Source organism: Danio aesculapii, chromosome 20, assembly GCF_903798145.1.
Source record: "Danio aesculapii chromosome 20, fDanAes4.1, whole genome shotgun sequence".
Taxonomy (NCBI): domain Eukaryota; kingdom Metazoa; phylum Chordata; class Actinopteri; order Cypriniformes; family Danionidae; genus Danio; species Danio aesculapii.
Window position 1 is genome coordinate 11,085,911 of NC_079454.1, and position 24,074 is coordinate 11,109,984.

The window sequence follows — 24,074 nt, forward strand, 5'->3', positions numbered from 1 at the left end:
TAAGAATATAATTCAGTAAAAAGAATGCTTGAACCGTATGAGCACCGGCAAGAGCTTTCATTTGAGCTACACCTTGTACATGTGTCATAAATGAACCATATGAAAATGAACCAATGTTCAATACCCAGCTCAGGTATCCAAAATACTGTGTATTTAAGTGTAAATTAATTTTGTACAGTAGAATAAAAACCAAAGTGATGCATATGTGTATAAAATATAGCTTCTACACTTTCAAATGAAACCACTTAAGGGGGTCTGGTGCAATGCAAGCCCTTTAAATCTTAAAGGGAGTACCAGGTCAGCGGAGTTTACCTTTAACCTAAGATGACCTAAGTAACCTAAGTTTTACTTTTGAAGAAACCATGGGAACACAAAGTGCACGCTTGTTTGTTTGAAGCTGTTTGAAAGCGATAATTGTAACTCATCATGGACTGATTACCTGGACTTTATTTTCACCTCACACACACACACACTTTGCTGAGTCTTGATGTTTGGTTATCCTGTAGCATTACAAAGCATTAATACTGTCTAGTCTCTCTGTGTTTTGATTCTTGCCTTGTTTTCCCGTTCTTGATTCCTGATCTTTTGGCTGTTTTTGACTACGATCTTGAATAAGTTTTATGCTTCAGTTCTGCAGTTTTGACCTCACAGTTACAATAGCGTTATTTCATCTAGAAACTCCAGTCAAATGTATGCGTTTGCAGTTTTATAAAAATGTAGAAGAAGCACAGATATCCAATGTAACTAGACTGATAACCTTCAAGATCTTGCAAGTTTAATTAGACATTCATATAAATGTTTAGATATATTCATAAGAAATACTAATTTCAATCAGCTACCTAGAAATGTTTTAATGTCTTATGCTAGGGACAAAGCTAATGTGTAAAATTGGGTCCCACCTTATATTAAGTGTCCTTAACTATGTACTTACACCGAAACATAAATACAATGTACTTACTGTGTTCATAATGTATTTGAAAACACTTGTTGTGCTGTTGAGTTGGTATAGGGGTAGGGTTATGGAGAAGTTTGGTGGTATGGGTAGGTTTAAGGGTTGATTAAGGTGTAAGGGATGGTCAGCAGTGTATTCACAAATGTAATTACAGATGTAATTACATGTATTTAATCAAGCATAAGTACACAGTAAATACATGTATTTACACAATAAGTACATTGTAACGAATTATTAATTTCTGTGTAAGTACATATTAGTTAAGGACACTTAATATAAAGTGGGACCTAAAATTGCTTTATAACACCCAACAGACTCAAAATAGATTATAGGATTGTTTCAAAGATACGTTATCAAGTATTGTAACCGTTTATGAGATGCAGTTTAACATGTTAATTTTAACATACTATTAGAGTGAAATAAAAGTATATGGACTTTGAAACGTCTATGTTAATTAAACTTGCATGGACATGATTTATGTCATGATTTATATTTGATAGATTTTTTTTTAATCGATTTAAGGAGGTGAATGTGAAAACTCCCATGATTCCATGCTGATTAACAGAGTCATCAAACTCACTCTATTTATTATTAATAAACAGCCTTTAGTGGCAGTTTTTATTATGCCTAGAACATATTGTGCCTTTAAAATGATCTGATTGTTAAGAATTAGTGTCACTTCCATAACGGATCTTTGTAGATCCGTGACACATTTCCATAATGCCATCCAATCCGCAATGTCTACTTTAAGCCTCAAACACTTTACTTGGTTTGTGGTTTTTGTGTATTTTCATAACATCTAAATTCATGTAAATGCAGTCAGTTATAGTTGTTTAGCATGAATAGATGTGAAAAAAAAAAAACCTGAAGCATAACAATAGTATAATTATTTCACACGTTTATTAAAAATAGGGTATTGCTGATCAATTCAATTTGGTCTTTTTGCTTATTACTATTTATTTATTTTATTAGTTTATTACTTTTTAATTCATTTCACTTTTTGTCATTTATTTTGATGAGGAAAAAAATAAGGTTGTTAATAAATTAATATAGTAAAAATAATAATTAAAAATACATTTTATAAGTAAAAAAAATATTTTGAATAATCATTCAGTAGGTTACTCATTTTAAATTTGTTAAAATCAGCTATATATTAAAAAAAAAAAATATATATATATATATATATATATATATATATATATATATATATATATATATATATATATATTTTTTTTTTTTTTTTTTTTTTTTTTTTTTTTTTCTTGTAGTCTTGTAATAAATGGAAAGTAAATTATAGGCTTGTTTTTTCTTTATTTTTTACAATCTAAAAAAATGACCCAATCCGTCAAAATCTGTAATATCTGTACCATGAGCTTATCTAATAAGGTCTGTGTCACACAGAATAGGGTTGATGGATTTGTACATAAATAAGCCATAGTGCATTCCCTGAAGTTGCAGAAATGGCAACCACTGTGATGAATATAAGGTCAAATTTATCATCATGGGTTATATAAAGAGACTTACTGTACCACTGCCAGGACAGCACCACATGGTGTGCCTCTCTAAAAGAACAGCCAAATAAACAGCACACAACTGCATTTATTTTGAGGGTAGAATGGGTAATTTGAGTTAGGAAGTGTGAGTGGGGAATAAATAAATCTAAATTGCGAGATTTTAACTTATATTTTAACTTATAGATTTTTTATATATTATAATTTTTTATTTTGGAGCTTATATCTGGCTAGTTTACTTAGCTTTTCCACTAAACGTTTGAGTTTATATCTTTTATTTTTATTTATTTATTTTTTTTAAGAAATGTGACAATTTTATTTTATATCCCACTATTGAGTGGGGTTAAGACCTTAAAAAAACAATTATATATATATATATTTTTTGTTTTGTTTTTTCAGAGTTGGACAATGATATATGCATGGTATATGCAGAAGGACTTTTAATTTTTCAGTAACATTGTTCAAGCGCTTCCAGTGAACTGTAAGCTGGCACGTTAAAGGTCTGTTTTCTATAAAAATCAACTATCTTTACTGTCCTATTTGATATACGACGTACAGTCGGTCTCAGAATGTACAAGAAGCACTGAATTGAATTTGAGTTTGCATCTTGAAATGTATCTTGTATTATTTTTTTGATAATAATAACAAGACAAAAACTCACAATGATGAAAAGTCTGAAGACACGATATCAGATTTTCACAAGACTCAGAATTACCACATAGAATCAGAACTGCGAGATGACAAATAACAAGTACAGATAGGTGGAAAGTCAAGGTGGTGTCAAAGAACAAAGAATGTCTCAGTATATATCCATCTCAACATACTTACTGTACATGCATACAAACATTCATGCATTCATTTTCCCTTGGCTTAGTCTCTATTTCAGAGGTCGCCAGAGTGGAATAATCCGCCAACTATTCCGGCATATGTTTTACGCAGCAGATACCCTTCCAGCCGCAACCTAGTACAGGGAAACACCCATGCAATCTTGCATGCACACACACACACACTTATACACTACAGCCAATTTAGTCCATTCAATTCACCTATAGTGCATGTCTTTGGACTGTGGAGGAAACCGGAGCACCCAGAGGAAACCCACGCGAACACGAGGAGAACATGGAAACTCCACACAGAAATGCCAACTGGCCCAGTTGGGACTCAAACCAGGGACCTTCTTGCTATGAGGTGACAGTGACTGACCCACCATGCCACCATGCATACAAACATACATTATTTTAATTAGTTTTAATTATTATTATTATTATTATTATTATTATTATTATTATTATTATTATTATTAGAAACCACAAAATTATGCAAATCCATTATATTGTAATGCATTTATGTTGACACAACATACATTTAAAAAATAAAAATGTGTGAGAATTTAAAATTTATTGGTGGGGTGCAACATATTCTGTGAGGAAATGCGAAAGCTCTGGAAACAATGCTGTGTTGATTTGGAACATTTGTGCATTCTGCCAGAAATGTAGCAGTACAGAAGTTTGAAGCAGATTTTTGTTAATGTACAGTGGTTGAGAGAGCTTAACATGCTGCAAGTTAAGAAAACACAAGCAATTACAAAAAATGCAAGCAAATTGAGAAAAGATCTTCATCAGTTTGACAGCACACATGCTGCAAATTGTCACAATGCAAACACATTTTTAAACAACGTTGTGTGAAAATGCAGCGTTTTATTTGTTTGTGTTGTGTGAAAATGCAGCGTGTTTTATTAAATTGTTTGTGTTGTGTTAAAATGCAGCACGTTTTATTAAATTGTTTGTGTTGGGTTAAAATGCAGCGTGTTTTATTAAATTGTTTGTGTTGTGTTAAAATGCAGCGTGTTTTATTAAATTGTTTGTTTTGTGTTGAAATGCAACATGTTTTATTAAATTGTTTGTGTTGTGTGAAAATGCAGCGTGTTTTATTAAATTGTTTGTGTTGTGTTGAAATGCAACACGTTTTATTAAATTGTTTGTGTTGTGTTAAAATTCAGCGTGTTTTATTAAATTGTTTGTGTTGTGTGAAAATGTAGCGCGTTTTATTAATTTGTTTGTGTTGTGTGAAAATTCAGCGTGTTGTATTAAATTGTTTGTGTTGTGTGAAAATGCAGCGTGTTGTATTAAATTGTTTGTGTTGTGTGAAAATGCAGCGTGTTGTATTAAATTGTTTGTGTTGTGTGAAAATGCAGCATGTTTTATTAATTTGTTTGTGTTGTGTGAAAATGCAGTGTGTTTTATTAATTTGTTTGTGTTGTGTGTAAATTTTAAATGTGTTTGCATTATGACGATTTACAGCAATTGTGCTATCAAACTGATGAAGATCTTTTCTCAATTTCCAGGCTTTTATGTAATTGCACGTGTTTTCTTAAATTGAACCACATTAACCTCTTTCAGCCACCATCTTACTGTCTTCTGTAGAAGTGTTGAATGCAGTGCAATAATGAGAAATAAAGAAGAAACTAAATGCAAAACCACTGAAATACTGAAAATATCTTTCTCTTGATTTTCACAACTTTTACTTAATGTTTGTGAAGCAAGCAATTTTAGGCTTAAGCCCCAATCATAATAATGAATAAAGAAAATAGTGGTATGATTGATCTCTAACAAAAAAAAGAAGAAAAACACCTCCAACATAAGGCATAAACATCACTTTCCAAAACTAATTAAGCTTGTTGTATGATGTCAAAATTTCATTCCTCACTGAACACCCAATAAAAACACAATCCACACATAGAACTATAATAAAAGTGTCCGCCTATTCTTAGCAGTGCGTCAAGAAGACACAGGACGATCTCTGGATGTGTGAAAAGCTTTTGTTCTCTAAAGTGCAGATCGGTTATGACCTCTCATGCCATTAGATCATAAAGCACCGCCAACTAAAGCATGTTGTGCTCAGTTAGCAGCTTATTGGATTCCAGCTCGCGAACGTAAATCAAATATCACCAAAGCTCATAAGGGTTGAAAGACCTCAGCTACCCTGAGTTATATTTTGCTCTTTACTCAGCAACAAACAGACAGATATAGGCATCACACCCACACAAAAGAAATCAGATGACATGGTTGTTTTATATATACATGTGGCACTATAACAACAGAGGATATGATCTATAATCAAATCCCAATGCAGTGGTTAACATAGATCTGAGAGATTTTTTTTATTGATTTTATTGATTAAGGCGCAATTCTACCCCTTAGCCTTTCCCTTACCCCTACCCCTCATTTTGCGCAGTCCCGTGAAGGGGTAGGGGTGTCCCAATTCTTTTTAGCTTGAAGGCCTAGGGCTAAGGGGAAGGGGTGGATAGCCCTTCGAATGAAGATTTTTCAGGACCACACTCGAAACCAAGAGGTAAAAAAATTCCACCGAATACACCAGCCACAACAGCAGGATCACAGCACCCAGAAGTAGGGAGGTCCACAAATTAGTATTTTTGTCATTATTAGAAATTTTTACAACAAACAAGTACATGTTTTAATATATTCATAACCGCTTTCGTGTTTTACCGTCATTCTTTAAAAAAAAAAACGCTAAAATTAAACCCCCTAAATTTCACGATCTATAATCCATAATCATAATTCCTGTATAGCAGTTCCACAACATTCTGACACTCAATGACACTCGAATACCCTGTCAGTTATATCTAGGGGCTGGAAATGAGCTTTTTACAGTGTCTGCTGTGTTTTTGGTGTGTTTACATAGATTAATATGGCCACTGTGTAAATGCACATTACAGTTACAATCTTATTGCCACATTAGATCCTTATGATAACATAACATATGCCTTCAGTGATTTCCTGAAGACAAATACCAAAACATAGCACACCTGGAATAACTACAGCAATCACGATCGTCTAATCTTATATGAAGCAAGACCTCGCGATGACGCATGATAATGTGTGCAGGTGCTATAGTGCTGTCCTCATTCTTAGGGCTACATTTTAAAGCCCTTCCCCTTCACCCTCGGTTCTAAGGGCCATGGGGAAGGGGTAGGGGTACAAAAATAGAATTGAGATTGGGCCAAAGTAGGAAGTAATTGACAAGGGGCAGAAAATTATTAGAAAATGCACACCTGAGGCGGTGATATGAACGCAGTGTGAAGCAGAGGGTGTGTATTATTTTCTAATAATTCAACAAACAGGAGTCAATTATTCCACAGTTACCGAAGCTTATTGGAAAGATCTTTGTAATTTGGTTATGCTGTAGGCCTTTTGGATAACATTCTGTTAGTTAAATATTCTGCTTAGTGTTATGGAACTAATAAACTGGAAACCTGGAAGTCTTGGATTTATTTTAGCTAAAATAAAAATATCCACTGAGAGCGAATCTCCAGCTAAAGATTCAATGATTCAAATAATCTCTTCAGATCAAGACTACAGTTAACAATTCACTTGTTCAAATAATTTGGTTAGAGCGAGCCTCCAGTTTGATTATCTCCATTAGGAACTCCAAAGTCAGTTCCTGAAGGGTCACACCTCTCCACAGTTTAGCTTCAAACTTAATAAAGCTGTGGTCACACTAGACCTTTTTTTGTGGACCTTTAGGAACACCCCTGAACAGGTAGTTTGAGTTAACGATTCACTAATTCAAATGATCCTGTCAGAGCAGGTCTTCAGTTAATGACTCTCTAGGTTAAATGACTTAACAAGAGCAAGTCTCCCCAGGTAAGTAAGTAATCTTAACAGATTACTGATTCAAATGATCTGGTCAGAGCAAATCTCCATTTAACAACATACTGGTTCAAGAGATCCTGTCAGAGCAAGCCTTCAGTTAATGACTCATTAGGTTAAATCCGGGGTGTCAAACTCCGCTGCCCTGCACAGTTTAGTTCCAACCCTGCTCCAACACACTTACCTGTAGTTTTCAAACAAGCCCAAAGGACTTAATTAGTTGGATTGTATTTAATCAGGGTTGGAACTAAAATGTGCAGAGCTGTGGCCCTCCAGGAGCTGAGTTTGACATCTGTGGGTTAAATGATTAAGTAAGGGCAAGTCCCCCTAGATTACTGATTCAAATTATTTGGTCAGAGCTAGTTTCTTGTTAACAGTTTACTAATTCAAATGATCTGGTCAGAGCAAATCTCCATTTAACAACGTCCTGGTTCAAATAAATCTGTTAGAGCAAAAAATAGATTGTAGGGCCAGCAATCTCAGCAGGGAGCAACAGATTTTCCTCTCTCCAGACTCTTCCTCCAGCTCCTCCAAGGGGATCCCAAGGCACTTCCATGCAAGCATGGACATATTCTCAACAGTGTGTTCTAGGTATTCCAAACGGCCTCCTCCTGGTCGGATATGGCTGAAACTCATAGGTAGTCATTCAATAGGTGTCTAAACATATGTCCAAGCCGCCTAAACTGGCTTTTCTTCATGTGGAGGAGCAGTGACTACTAAGGAAGAGTGAAGCATTTCAGCCATTTGCATCCGAAAGCTTGTTCTTTCGGTTATGAAAGACAAAAACCCTTATGGGGACAACAAAATTGAGGACCGTTATATTGTCTAAATTATTCCCCATATTACCTGACCAGGCTCAGCCTGAAGGAGCAACATAGAACCATCCTGTGGTAGCCATAAGGGACCAGTGCAATGCGAATTGGGCAGTGGTCAAAGGCTAGGGTCACAGCAACTGAATCTTTGGGCTCATCCCTATGCTCCAATTTTGTTAAAGGGTTTTGAAGGGATTGGGGCATAGGGAGAAGCCCTTCTTAATGGAATGCAGTGTGTGACACCAAACAAACAAATTCCCTGTGTAAAGGATCATGGGGGATCAAAGTGTCTATCAGTTGCACCCTCCTTTTTTTTTTCCAAAGGGGAATTCAAAGAGGCTAGTTTTGAGAAATTTGGTTTGGAACGACACATCAATATGGTGGATGTGATTGTTTGAACCCTGAAGTGCTCTTTGGAGGGTTATGTATTGCATTTAAATAAATGTTGAATTTCTTAGTCACTAATTCAAATGATCCAGTCAGATCAAGCTAACGATTCACTGATTCAAATGATTCAGTAAGAGCAAGTTTCCATAATGATTTACTGTATTGACAAGTTTAAAGTGAGCTAAGAAAAGGAGATCCTCCGAGCTTGAGTGTGCACAACTGACAGCAGGAAAGCTACAAATGGTGAATTTTAGGATTTACTTTTATGAATAAAAGTCATATTTAGGTCACGGCTGTCACTTAACTAAGTCTGCTATTATAGTATAAACTGTTTAAGCCACCAATATAAAATGCTTGAATGCTGTCATGCCACCTTTTGGTTATTTCTGTCTGAAACACACAACGCAATACATTTGATTGCTTACCATAACTCTTATGATGCTAACACACATTGTCCTCTTTGAGCTCTGTGTGTGTGTGTGTGTGTGTGTGTGTGTTTTTTTTTTTGTTCATTTTGATATGTTATATTAGCAGGGTTTACACGGGGTCTTAAAGTATTAAAAGTTGATAAATCACAATGAGAAAATTAAGGCCCTTAAAGGGTATTAAAAAGTCCTAATCAGGTTTTTACGAGGTCTTATATTTCGTTCAAGCGTTGTCCAAAGTGTTTGACTCCAAAGAAGCATAAATATATTTGTTTTCCTCCTAATATTAACAACGGCATGCTCGATCCACACAATTGGTTCAGCCCGGGGCGCATCCAGCCATGCTCCTCCGTCAGGGTGATGTCACGCAATTTGTGATTAAATGTGGAAAGGTGATGTAACGATCTCCACATGTACCGAAAACATAAAGCGAAACAGACGCAAAATGGGAAAATGTATGTTTGTGTACTCCTGGTTGGCGAGAGACGAGTTCAAACAAGTTTTGTTGTCAGTGAAAACAACTGCGCAATTTATTATTTCAAGCTTTGTTTCTTCCAAACTTATCTGACTTTTTTTGTATGGTTGTGCTCCATAAATTTAACTTCAACTGTTTATTAACAACTGTTTATCAAGTTAAAGGTTTGACAACGCAATCTTATGGCAATTCGAAACTTTGATTTAGTGGCTAATTCGTATGAATTTGTACGATCTAATTCGTACAATTTAGTATGATTTGCTCATCACCCAATGACGGTTGGGGTTAGGGGTGGGGTTAGATGTACGCCTCCTTTTTAAAATGGTACATTTTCATACGACTGAACTTGTACGAATTAGACACTAAAGTGACAAAAGGTAAAATACTTACGTTTCCTCGAGAGATCAGTATGGGTTTGATAGATTAGAACTTGAAGTGGCGATGAGGTCTAAAAATATTCTGAGAAGGTCTTTAAAAAGTCTTAAAAAGAAATTACCTTTAGGATTCCTGCATATACCCTGATTAGAGTGGATGAAAAACAAATTCACAAAAATTGTCAAAATATAAAATTGTCAAATACAGAAATCCACTGCAAATAGAGAGAAGCATCCATGGCTTGGAAAAGCATCATGGGGGCAAATGGTTGGTTAGAGAATTGTGTGTAGTTGTCTGTTTTGAAAACTGTGTTTTATGCAATTAAAAACTGACTTTAAGGCTGAGAAATAGCTTGTAGTTTTGGAGATCTGGAGTAAAGCTCTGGAAATTGTGTGACATGAAAAGATTTTGTGTAAGCAGTTGGAAAAAATATACATAAATTAAATCCAAGTTTATTTGCAAAGCAAAAAATTGTCGTTCCAAAGCAGCTTTACGAAAGGTTCACATTATTTCATGAAAATCACAGAGTTATGGTGTTAGTGTTATGTATAGGACAGTATATATCAACCCAGGCTCATTATAAAAACGTAGCCCTATATACATTTCTGAAGAGTGCCAAATACATCCCAGGAGGTACTTTTTTTGCGAATCCAATCAAATCGAAGGCCACTGTGTGCGCTTTTTGAGATCTCAAATTTCTCTCGAGTGCCATTTGTGCCTGCTCTTCTCACATAAATCCACCAGAGGTCGCTTTCGACTGATTGACCAACTGACCGATCCCCACACCTACCTCATTCCCTAAACCCAACCAATAGTGTTTTGAAAAGCAATCCAGAAAAAGAAAAGCCACCTGATTTTTTTTTTACTCCACATTTTCAGATTTTACCACATTCTCACCCTGTTATTTACTTTTTTATTTTATTTTTTGGCTTTTGTTTTTGTCTTACCTACTTTCCGGAACCGTTCTTTGCCAGACTCAATTCCTGTCATCGTGGTCAACTCCTCTTGCATCTCAAATCTGTCAACATATGTTGTGAGCCACTTTACAAACAGGTAACTGTGGGAAAGCCGTCCATACGTAGGTAAGTGGTCAGCTACTAGTGCGAAAAGAAACGGCATTATACCTAGCCCTAGTGTTCGTAAAGATGAAATGCAGCCATGCATACTTCTGGCTACATAATTCTTGATCTCCAGAAATGTGTAAATAGGGCTATGTTTTCAGAATGAACCTATGTTGGTGTATTAACCTGCAGTTATATAGTAAAACAATCCAATAATACAATGGAGACCTCAACTAAATTTGTCTGGGGACCCCAAACTTTTGAGGTCTTTGCTATTTGCAAGTCCTTTTCTAGATTTTGAACATCTTGCGACCATTGGAGGATGAGAGAGCTCAAGTTCATTCAAAAATATCTTAAACTGCATTCTGAAGAAGAACAAAGGTCTCAGAAAATTGGAATGACATGAGGGTGAGTAATTAATACCAGTAATAATTAATACCATTTTTGAGTGAGCTAATTCTTTATATTAGAATGTGCAAAGTGTTATAAACTACTCAGAAAAACTTCAAAAGCTAAATTATCTTGAATCAATCAAATAGCTTAAGTGTCTTTGTTTCACTTCAGTTGGACAGATTCATCAGAGAGCTGTTGCCTTAGGGAACAGTGCATGTCCTGTCACTGAATGACTCTCCCAGATCCCTTGACGTCCCGCGGCAAGCCTGACCCCTCCGCCTCATAACTCCCGCTTTGTTGAGCGGGACACGACCCCATGACCCGCCGCTGCTCCTCCAGTCGACTCTCTCAGGCTCATTTTCAGAGTCCGCCTGCCCTCCGAATTCCTGTATGAGGCTGAAACATGAGACTGACCCGCTGAGCTCATCGGCAGGCGTGGACTCACAAAATAACTGCGAAAACCAGGAGAGAGAGTGGAATGTAGAAACAAAAGACAGGTTAGTCGGCTCTCGAGGGGTTAAGTTTCACTCAGCCAAAACATAACGAAACACAAAGGTGCGTTGTGTTTATACGAGCCTCATTCTCAGGACAGACGGCGTGCATCTCAGCGGGAGCTTCATCTTTTTTTCTGACTTCAGGAGTTTCGTTCTACCCTGCTGGAGTCAGTGGAGAAAACATACGTAATTCCAGAAGGCTCCCGGTGCCCTTGTGACCCCCTGTGACCCAAGTAAAAAGTAAGTGGCTTTTCTTTAAATGTCTAAAAGTGGATTGACATTTTTTTTGATAGGTGTGGTAGTTTATCTTTTGCATTGGAAACTTTATCAGAACTAATTGCGGCAATTACAAAATATGTCAGACGGATGAAAAGTCAGCATGGAAATGGTTTTGACAGGAGTGGGTAATTCAGAGCGAGCTGGCGCTGTGAATGTGGACAGGCTTCTGAAAGTTTAATTCATTGTGGTATAATTGGATATACTTTTATGAATTATTTAGCCATCTTCGTGTCTTTTTTTTTCCAGAACATTGACTGTTGTATACCGTATCGCTTTCTACTAGTTGACACTTGTTTGTACATCACAGACAGATATGCGGACCTGCTTGAGTATAGATGCAAGGGGAAAAAAACCTGAAATTAAACACAATTATCAGAGTTAAATTTGACAGAAGTGTCTTTTTTTAACAAAAACATTATAATTAACAAAAGTGCAAGTATTTGTATGAATAAAAGATAGATGACAACAGGGAACGAGTTAAAACAAACTATTATGATGGCTTTCTCTCTGTTGCTGAATTTATATGATGAGTCATATGCTATTTGAAACCGTAGCAAAAATAGTGTAGTTTGAAATCAAGGTTATTGCTTGATATGATAAGTCAGACTGCAGGGATCTACATCTGTGTTCCTACAAGCTAATGTAGCTAATTACTAAAAAGTAAGTTTTTATAACAGTTGTATAAGCTGTTATACACAACATTAACTTCTGAACTCGATTTTGGTAACAATATCAATACATTTAACTTGTTTTAAGTGCTTCTTATTAATTAATCTATTGAGTATGGAGTTGCATCAATTTTACCCTTAAATATCAAATAAACCCATTCCATAGAACTTTTTTTTGTTTGTTTTGTTTTTACCGCTAGATATATTTATACCATATTCATATCTTTTAACAGATTAAATCTAAATCTTCGATTTTAACAGATTTGGAAAGATTCTAAACAATTTGACAACATAAAAATGGCTAATTAAATAAAATTAAAAGGTTACAAACATTTAATAATGAATTTCATCCTGATTCATTCTTGAGCGTAAGAGGGATAATACACTGTAAAACTCAAAAAGTTAAGGTAACTCAGCTCATTTGAGGAAAGCAACAAACCATTTAAGTTCAAAAACTAATCCTAATGAGTACAGTGTACTTAATCCACTTGGGTAAATGGAGAAATTTGAGCACAGTAAAACCCAATAAATGAAGAGAACTCAAACAAATTGAGTACTGTAAAACCCAATAAGTAAAGGCAACTCAAACTGTTTGAGGAAACCGATTGCAACAAACTATTTGAGTTAAAAAAAAACTAATCTATATGAGTACTGTGAACTTACTCCATTTAAGTTGAAGTAATAAGGTATTTAAATAACTCATTACCTTCAACACTGAGTTCAAAACTATTTTCAAATGAGTAGATTTAACTTTCAGTAGATTTAAGAGTTAACTACACTCATTTGAATAAAGTTGACTGTTGGGTTTTACAGTGTATTAATATTTGGCATTCTGAGCTAATTTTACTGTAGATTATTTTTGATTTCTTGAATTATATTTTTAATAAAGAAGGAAAGGAAAAAAAAGAAAGAAATTTGTATATGATTTTGATCTTATATTGGATACAGTCATAGTGGAAATTGTCGAACATTTATGTCACACTTATAAATGTATTCATAATTAATTCCATCTAAAACACAATGCCAAACCAGACACATGCAAAATGTCAATGTCTTTTAATTATCTGATTAAGGTTTTGGTAACACTTTATTTTGATGGTCCATTTGAGTATTAGTAGACTGTCTGCTTAATATCTGTTGATACTGCTCCATCAAGAGACTTTTAACTGACTATAAGAAACTTTGCAAGTACATGTCAACTGACACTAACCCTAACCTCAATCTAACAGTCTACTTAAAATGAGAATTAGTTGGCATTTAGATGCAATGAAACTTAAATTCAACAAACGTACCATCAAAATAAAGTGTGACTAGCTTTTCTTCTTGAGTTCACACGGGTTTACCTCAAGTGGTGATCATCACATTCACTACATGGTTTACTAGTGTTTTACAACCACACAATTTCACAATACTTAATCTTTATTCTAAACTAACCAGCACACATTTTATCATTTAAAAGCTTTGCATTGTCTTTTTTTATATATCAGTTCATACTATTTGGTAGTTATTAACTCTAACTCTCATTTTAGTAGAAAATAGCATTGAATAAATATGCTTACTCTCAGCGTTTTAGCCTAGTTTCATAATAATAATGACCCATATCCTTTTTTCCTTAAAAATACACACATATACATGTATCTCACATATTATTGTGGTATACAGTTTGTGCTAAACACAGTGGCGTCATACTTTAGTCATATGTACAAAGCTGAAGGCAAAATCACAAGCAAAATTGTAACTTTTTTTTTTTTTTTCAAATATTCCCTAAGTGCTGTTTAATGAAGAGGGTATTTTTTGGTCACACTATTGTGATGGTCCGTTTGTTGAATTCAAGTTACATTACATCTACATCCAGGGTTTGTGTAAGTTGACATGTACTTGCAAATTTTCGTATAGTCAGTTAAATGTCTGTTGAAGGAGCAGTATCAACAGATAAGCAGAGAGTCTACTAATACTCAAATGGACCATCAAAATAAAGTCTTACCCTATTATTTAAAAACAGTTTGTTTCTGGTAAATAAATGTATGTGATATGATGACAGTACGTAATAGGTCACTAGTTCTTTTCATTAAAGTGATATTTAAAGGCCTAATACGGTTAATTAGGTTAGTCAGCTTAATACGGGAAGGAATTTGATAATGGTTATTATGTAACCAATCAGCAAAAAAAAATAAGTTATTTCTTATTTCTTCTTTTTATTTCTTTATTAGGAAAAATAAGAAAAACTAATAAAACAAATTGCCTAACAAACAAGATGTAGGCATTCTGATTGTATATCAAATTTCCATTCATGTGGATTACATACTTTAACATAGCTGAACTAATAAACATTATGTGATTGATATTTGTTAGATTAACATAAATAAAAGAAATAAGAACACAATTTTGGTAATAATATCAATACATTTAATGTGCTGAGAATGGAGTTGTCAATTTTTCCCCTGAATATCAGGTAAACCAATTCCATAGAACTTATATATAACAATTTATATATATATATATATTCATTCATTTTCTTTTCAGCTTAGTCCCTTTATTAATCTGGGGTTGCCACAGCGGAATGAACTGCCAACTTATCCAGCACATGTTTTATGCAGCGGATGCCCTTCCAGCCGCAACCCATCTCTGGGAAACATCTATACACACTCATTCACAATCATACACTACGGACAATTTAGCCTTCCCAATTCACCTGTAGCGCATGTCTTTGGACTGTAGGGGAAATCGGAACACCCAGAGGAAACCCACGCAAACGCAGGGATAACGTGCAAACTCCACACAGAAACGCCAACTGACCGAACCGAGTGTGAGGCGACACACACCCACATATATATAATTTATATTTTGATTTCTATATCATATAACTTATGATATATTTACACCATAATCATATATTTTAACAGATTAAATCTAATAAAGACTTCTAAAGACTCATAACTAAAGACAACATACATTAAATAAATACTGACAAATAAAATAAAATAAAACAAACTTCATCGTGATTCATTTATTGAGTGTAAGAAGGCTAATATACAATTGATTTTAAAAACATTACATAAAATAAAACTAAAAGACAAAAAAATATATAGGAAATAGTGTGGCCACTGAAAAATCAATGAATGTGACCACACGCGGTGCTGCAGTGTTGCGCGGTACCACACAAAAACGTCTAACACATGAAAGACATGACCAGCAGGGGGCAGTTATGTAACATAATGAGCATACTGAACTGATATTGACCTGACTGAACTTCCGATTCAGTCGCCTATGGGAGAAATGACTAGGAATAATAATCGCCAGAAAATGGTCAAACTACTTGCTCTACAAACAAGTATTTGCATGACTATACAGACAAAGCAGAATAATATAATAAGAAAATAACAGTTTGCAACATCAAGCAGCAGAACAAGCTGTTTTTAACATCTTAAAATGAATGAAAGTGAATGAGACCGCAAGTCTTGAGCCAAAAAGATTCAAATGGCTGCACCCGCTCGTACGCGAAGAATAGGGTGAATAGCAGCGCACACAGGGAGAAGTGCAAAGGAAATTAAATAGGCTAAGCATGATTGTCTCATGAAAAGTTTTTTTCAATAATAGATTGTTCACTGAAAACGAATTTTTCAAAATGTTGTGGATCAACTAAAAATCACGATCTAAAAATGTAGCTCTGACTACTTGTCCAACTTGAATGCAACTTGAATGCTGCTATGGGGGTTTGAATGTTATTTCATTAGAAGCATAATAATAATTACTTTAATAAAAATATGATAAAAACAATTTTCACCTCGAGCAAATTAACTCCTGCAACTTTATTTTTCATAATTTTGTTTCAGTTCAGTTTTTCTGTATGTGTACATACACTCGGTGTATGTACACATACATTTGTACACGGTGGTACAAATAATGTTCCTTAAGGAACAGTTTTGTACCTTTTGTAAAAGTTGTGCCTTATATTGTACAGAAAATACCTCTTATGATGCTGTTCTGTACCTTTTATGGTACAATTGAAATTAAATTAATTGAATTGGTCTCAAAAAATGTACGTAAGCGTGGACACCTCTTACTTTATTACCATATCTGTGAAAATAAATATTACTCAAAAGGCAAAGTGATTTTATGAACAATTTCTATATTAAAACATGAATCATCATTTAAAAGCATATGCTTAAAGAACATTTATTATTAAGTTCTATAATACAAAGCAACTAGTAAAACAAAACTATAGGGTTGTAAACTAAACATTTAAGGCATTTTAATAAACATTTGGTAAGCATTTTCTGATGAATACATTTTCATTATTGATATCCACACCTTTTGGATTTCCACTACGCATGTGAGCTGGCAAAATTCCTGCATATGCAAAGTGTTCATGCAGACATTTTAGTATTGTAAAACTGATCAAACACTGTGAATATCTCCTTACAATAATTTTGCATAATTATATTTCTATTTAATTTTAATGTAATTAATTTAAATTAAATTCACTCTTAAATGATTACTAAGGTATTGAGTGAAAATTGGAGAGAAAAAAAATATTGTACATGGAATGTAGCTCTGTAAAATATTTGTGGAAAGTGTTGTGAAATGTTTAGCAAAAATAGAGTGTTTTTTATGTTAGAGGTGAATTTACACAAAAAGAAACTTAAAAAAAACATTGTTTAAAAATGCATTTGATGTTTTATATTTACTGAAAATAAATTGACACATTGTGGATACAGCAAAATGCCTTTAGTTCGTGAAGGAACACATTTGACACTGTTAAGGTACAAAGTGTTTTGTCACTGTAGTGGTACCTTCATGGATCGAATTTGATGAAGGCGCAATATTGTATCTGCAGGTACATTTTTGTTTCCCATGGTACAAATCATGTCCTTAAAGGTACAAACTACAATGGTACAAATTTGTTTCTTTGTTTTAAGGTACAATTCTGTTTTATAAAAAAGGTACTGTACCAGTGACAAGGGTTTGTACCTTCTTTGGTACAATTGAACCATTTTTTTTTTTCTGAGAGTTTATGTCTTTGTGTGTATGTTATATTTTACTTCATCACAATTGTCACAATAAAACACATGAACAGACAATGAAAATCACAAACTTTTATATATTTTAACCAGTGTAGTCCTAAAAAAAAAGGTGCTGTACTATCACCCACCCAACCGCCCATGCTGTTTTATAATTTTACCTGAACGTTTCAGCGAGACATCATTCAGTTAACTTCGAAAAACCCACTAAATTTTCTCACAGCTGCTGGGGTCATCAGAGGGCGGGGAATGGCACAAAATATAAACAAAAATGCACCAATTTCAACAAATTAGGATGAGAGTTAAAAAAATTTGGTATACAGTTAAAGGAGAAGTCTAATCAGCAAAACAAGTGAGTATACCGAGGGTATATGCAATTATTAATCCTCAGAAGTCGTAATACCCAAACAGCTATTGGAAAAAAGTAGGCATACTGAGTATACGTGCGTATAGCCCTGACTACACCCCTGATTTTAACCATAACTTATGTGTCCAAATACTTGTTTGAGCCCCAATGCGTTAGTTATGAGTATTTCTTTCTGTACACTATACATTATGATCAATAAGTCTAGACAACATGAGTTATGTTAATTTGACTTTTTAAAAAGTTGACACATGGCTAACCTATTCTAAGTAGTATGAGCAGTTTTGGTCAGTTTAATGTTATGCAAGTTTTCTTGTACGCTTAATTTGATTCAACTTACAATTCTAGACCACCAATATTTATGATATGATTTAAGCAGGTCAGTTTCAGCATTACAGCATGTGATATGACATTTCAGCAGTGAAGGCACAGTTCATGAATCAGAGGTTTTGTGAAGCAAGAACTGGACTCAAAAAAAAAAAAAAGCAAAAGTGCAGAGGCCGATGCCTTTTTGCAAAATGCCAGCACAAGCGCTCGACTGTTCTGAAGTCGCACCAGAAATAGCTTCTATTTCGTCCGAGTCCCCCTTCCCTTCAAATACAGCCTTCAGATCTGGAGATGACTGCTAGAAAAGAAAAAACAAACACGGCGGAGAGAGGGCTAATGTAATTAAGCTAAAGCGTGGGGTACGGCATTCATTTAATTAAGTCAGCTATGCTTGTTCCTCAACCACCATCAATCATTACAACTGACAGGTCATGCGGCGCTTGGTTTGTTATTCCTCTTAATGCTGAACTATCACAAAAAATGAGTCGTGTTTAACAATATGGAGCGTTTTGGCTGCGTTCTGTGGCGGTGAACGGGCACAGCTGTGTTTTTGAAAAGATGAAAGATTGTGATAAACACGAGAGGTGAATTTGCATATTCCGAATGATTACTGTAACACCACAGGAGAGAGATTAAAAACAAACTATCATTCATTACTGTTAAACTACAGAAAGTGTTTCTTTTCTTGTTACTCCAATCAAAATAATATAAAAAAGGGCATTCATATATATTACAGACTAAATTAATCATGGAAGGAGTTACATAAATACAACTCATGGCTTTTTTGTAGAAGATTAATTGTGACCTTGAAGGCGTTTCAATTTATATAATAACTTAAAACAAATTAAATTACTCCCATCATATGCTGATTGATCAAAAACAGTTCATGTTATATACTAATATTTGCTCTCAGTAATTGTGGTCTGTTGAGGAATGTTGTAACAGCATTGTAATATCATTGTAATAGCATTTTAATAACTGGTAGACTGCAAAGACAGCTGGCAAAAAATAAATATATTTTACAAAACATACTACGTCAGAGACAAAATTAAAATATTTTAAATCACTTATGTTTATTAACTGACCTAAATTAAATAGCATTTATTATTATTATTATTATTAATATTTGGAGGAGAAGAATGCCAACTAGTGAATCATTTTGTAGAATATGTGTGTTTGGCTGAATAAATCATTTGTATCATTAATAATACACATATAAGTACATAAATAAGTACGTACACACACAAATGAGCACACACACACAAATAAGAAAGTGCACACACAAGTAAGACAATAAGTACACACACAAATAAGTACACACAAAGAAGAAAGTAAATAAATACACACCAAAATAAGTACACACACAAATAAGTACGCACACAAATAAATACACACCATAATAAGTACACACACAAATAAGTACGCACACAAATAAATACACACAAATAAGTACACACACACACACACAAGTTCACACACAAATAAATGCACACACACGTACACACACAAATAAGTACATACATGAATAAGTACACACAAAAAAGTACACCCAAATAAGTACACACATATATAAGTACACACACAAATAAGTACACTCACAAATAAGAAAGTACACACAAATAAATAAATACACACCCAAATAAGTACACACATATATAAGTACACACACGAATAAGTACACACAAATAAATACACACACAAGTACATACACAAATAAGTACACTCACAAATAAGAAAGTACACACAAATAAATAAATACACACAAATAAGTACACAAGCAATTAAGTACACACACACACAAATAAGTACACACAAAAATAAGCACACAAACATATAAGTATGTAGGCATGCAAATAAGTATGTACATCCACAAATAAGTACACACAAAAATAAGTCCACACAAATAAGTAAGCACAAAAATAAGTATACACACACAAATAAATAAACACACACCCACAATTTAGTAAACACACACACACACACACATACAAATAAGTACACACAAAAATAAGTACACACACATACAAATAAGTACACACAAATAAGTACACACAAAAATAAGTACACACACATACAAATAAGTACACATAATTAAGTAAATAAACACACACACAAATAAGTAAATAAATAAAACACGCACACACAAATGGGTAAATACACACACACGCGTACACACACACACACACACACACACATAAGTAAATAAATAAACCCACACACACAAGTGAGTAAATACATAAACAAATACTCTGCTTAAGTGAGGTCTGTAGTAATAATGTGGTAGTAACACTGTATTAACTCCTGCACTGCAATGACTAAACTTACTATATTGGTGTAATTTTATGCAACTTGTACTTGCATTGTATACTTAGTCTCTCCACAGTGACAAACCCATATAAATAGCAAAAATAAAGAGGATTATTCCTGCATGAGAAACGTCATCAGAAGAGGGTTGGGGCATCAGTTTATCACTTTTATCCCTCAACATTCTTCTTAAGAACTGACTTTTCTTCTAAAATCTTGACAAGGTATTTGTTTCCTACTAGTCAGCAGGCATTGAGGAACATATGGGCCGAGTAAAACATTATAGAAGATTCTGGCACAACAACATAAATTGTCTTCCGTTTCAATCCCATGCTCAGTCTTAGCCTCGAACAATTGCTCTTTTCTCTCCCGTTCTTATTTATATCCCCTTTATTGCGTTCTGTATATCTCTTTTCCGGTCGCTCTGCCTTTAGAAAGAACGCCAAGGAGCCACTACATATAAAACGATGTCTGTTAGATCTGATGTGTATATTATGACATTCTGGATGAGTTCCAACTCAAGTCCCACGTCTGCGGCCCTCACCTGTGCACTTGGGGTTTCAATTGAACAGGCCAAATTACAATACCACACTCAGCTTTTGACCTGGAGCCACTCGAGTCCATGGGCAAGCCGATCCCTCACCCGCCCCCTGTGCCCTATGGAGCATTCGGGAAGGGAGAACTGGCAAGCTGCCCCGAATGGAGGGTTGGGATGTGGGCCACTGCTGTTCTTGGCAGCCTGTGTTCATGCTGACCAGCGGGAGAGTTGCTGAAAGCAGACAGACTTTCGTCCCAGACACAATGAAAAAAGCCTTTCTTTTAAGGCTTGCAAGTTCCGAGGAAGATTCAGGGTGAAGAGTGGGCATCTCTCCCACTTTTCACCTTCTAATTTTACACTGAAAAAAAAAAGTCAAACTTACAGTACGTTTACAGTAATCTGGAACCTAGGTTGTTTCTGGAGTGTACGATCACACTGGTGTGATTATTTAATATTGCACACTTAAAATAGCACATATTCAGTGCACTACACCCATTTGTAAATGTACATATTCACTGCACATATACATTTGTACATGTATGATATACATGTCTACATATCTACTTATAATACCTTTTTATAGCAAATAACAACCTGTATATTATGCTCATATCTATTTACATATTCCTGATTATTAATAGCAACCTGTACAGTATGTTCATCTACTTGTAAATCTCTGACTATAGTTGACACAACTTGTATAATATGTTCATAGCACTTTCATCTGTACATATTACCCATAGTTTTCTATAACTGCACATAACTTATACCTACAGTTGAAGTCAGAACTATAGATTTTTTTTTCTATTATAAATATTTTACAAATGATGCTTAACAGAGCAAGGAAATGTTCACAATATGTCATTATTATTATTATTATTATTATTATTAACATTTTCCAGAGAAAGTCTTATTTGTTTTATTTTGGCTAGAAAAAAAGTAGCTTTAAATAAAAAAAAACAATTTAAGGTCAAAATTATTAGTTCCTTTAAGATAATATTTTTTTTTTTCGATTGTCTACAGAATAAACCATCAATATACAATAACTTGCCTAATTACCCTAACAAGTTAACGCAATTAACCTAGAAAAGCCTTTAAATGTCACTTTAAGCTGAATACTACACTCTCAGAAAAAAGGCACACAGTGGTACAAATAATGTTCCTTAAGGAACAGTTTTGTACCTTTGTAAAAGTTGTAATTTAACTTTTGTATAATTATATTTATATTTTGAAGCAAAGTAAATTAACTTTTAACTGATTACAAAAGTTTTGTGTGGAAATTGGAGGAATAAAAAAGTTTTAAATTGTACATGGGAGAATGTATTTCTGTAACATTTTGTTAAATGTTAAAAGTGAAATTTATCTATCTATTAGCAAAAAATAGATACTTTGATTTATGTTTTTTATTCTTTATTGTAAATGGAAAAAGTGCATTTACACACACACAAAAAAAAACGTTTTTTAAACCATTGTTTAAAAATGTATTTGATGTCTTATATTTACTGAAAATAAATTGACGCATTGTCAAAAAAATAAATAAACAGGGGGGTAATAATTCTGACTTCAACTGTATATCCTGCACTTACTGCCATTGAACGCCTGGTTAGACCTAAACTGCAAACCGTTTACTTGTACTTGTACAAGTAGACGTGTAATGACAATAAAGCTAAATCTAATCTAATTGGACCATTCTGTGTGTTGTAATCAGCCGCTAAAATCACCAATAATGTTTATTTAAGGCTGAATCATATTTAAGACTGTGTCATATTAACACACATAAGTACATATATATATATATTAGGGGTGTAACGGTTCACAAAAATCATGGTTCGGTTCGATACGACACGGTTCAGTATGTTTTCGATACAGCAAATAAAGAAAAAAGCCAGAGGATTTCTCTGATTTTATTTTTTTAATGTATTAAAACTAACATCATAAAAGTATGATCTTGTTTTTTTTTCTTTTACTTTAAACGGTGATAGAGCTATACTACCGGGGTTTCTCTGTTTAGCAGCAAATAAAACAAATCCTTCTTTATACTCAAAATAATTAAGTTTTTAAATGGAACTCACTTTCAATCTATTTTAAGTTTTTTTTTTTTCTTTCAAAAAGATGAGTGTCCACCTTTTCTTCAGACAGCACAGATCTGCTTGATTTGACTGTCACCTGCCATTTTAGTGGATCTGAAAGCAGGAATTATCTAACTGAAATGGGTTTATGAAGGAATAATGTAACGGGGCTCTATTACATTTAACATTTTCTTAAAACCCGAAATTTCCACTACTGATACAGATCTCTCATATGCACAGCTATAAATGTACCGATCGCCTCACTGATTTGTTTTGCCCTGTTCGAATCTATAGGAATTGGCTGTCTGAATGCTGTTCCAGTTCCAGTTACTGATTCCGTGATGTCAGTGTAAATGAGTTGATATGCGCAAATATTACCGCTACAATAGCTTACTGTCATAGCAGATGTTGTTTTTTTCCACCACTCTTGGTGGCGGTGATGGTGACGTATCTGAAGAGCTGTGGAGGCGTGTGCATGCGATGTACCTGAGCGGGGGTGAGTTGTGCCCAACGTACCTGAAGAGCTGGGAGGGATGCGGTGGAGAGGGGTGTGCGACGTATTCAAGGACCGAGGGGGAGACGCGCGATTTACGGAAGATTATCATTTGTTTGCGGGCATTCGGCCGTCTCACAAAACTTTCGGGAGACTTGGGATATCTGGGATTACATTAACATTATTAGCCATTTTGCAAGCTAGTGTAGCGCATGTCTGACTGGAGTAGTGTTTGGAGGTGGGCGGGTGTGGTGATATGTGAACAGGTTATTGAGATTGGCTGTTTTGTGTCCAAGGTTGCTGGGGCAACGGGGGCGGAGCCAGCACGAGCAGGCTGACACAGAAGGCAGCAAGATTGCTAATGAGTGCATGCTTTAATAAAGTGATATTCTGAGTTCAAAAGCGATGCTCTACTGTTTAACATGACAGCGGGGAAGGCAGCATGTTGTCTGCCAC

General features: G+C 34.6%; 1 protein-coding gene across 1 annotated transcript in view; it reads left to right on the plus strand.

Annotated features, from left to right (window-relative positions):
* Positions 1-11,348: 11,348 nt before the first annotated feature.
* Positions 11,349-24,074, plus strand: part of flrt2 (fibronectin leucine rich transmembrane protein 2) — an 85,715-nt gene continuing 72,989 nt past the window's right edge. Inside the window, exon 1 of the mRNA XM_056480805.1 lies at positions 11,349-11,795. The gene's annotated coding sequence lies outside the window, so the exon portion shown is untranslated. The remainder of the gene's footprint in view (positions 11,796-24,074) is intronic.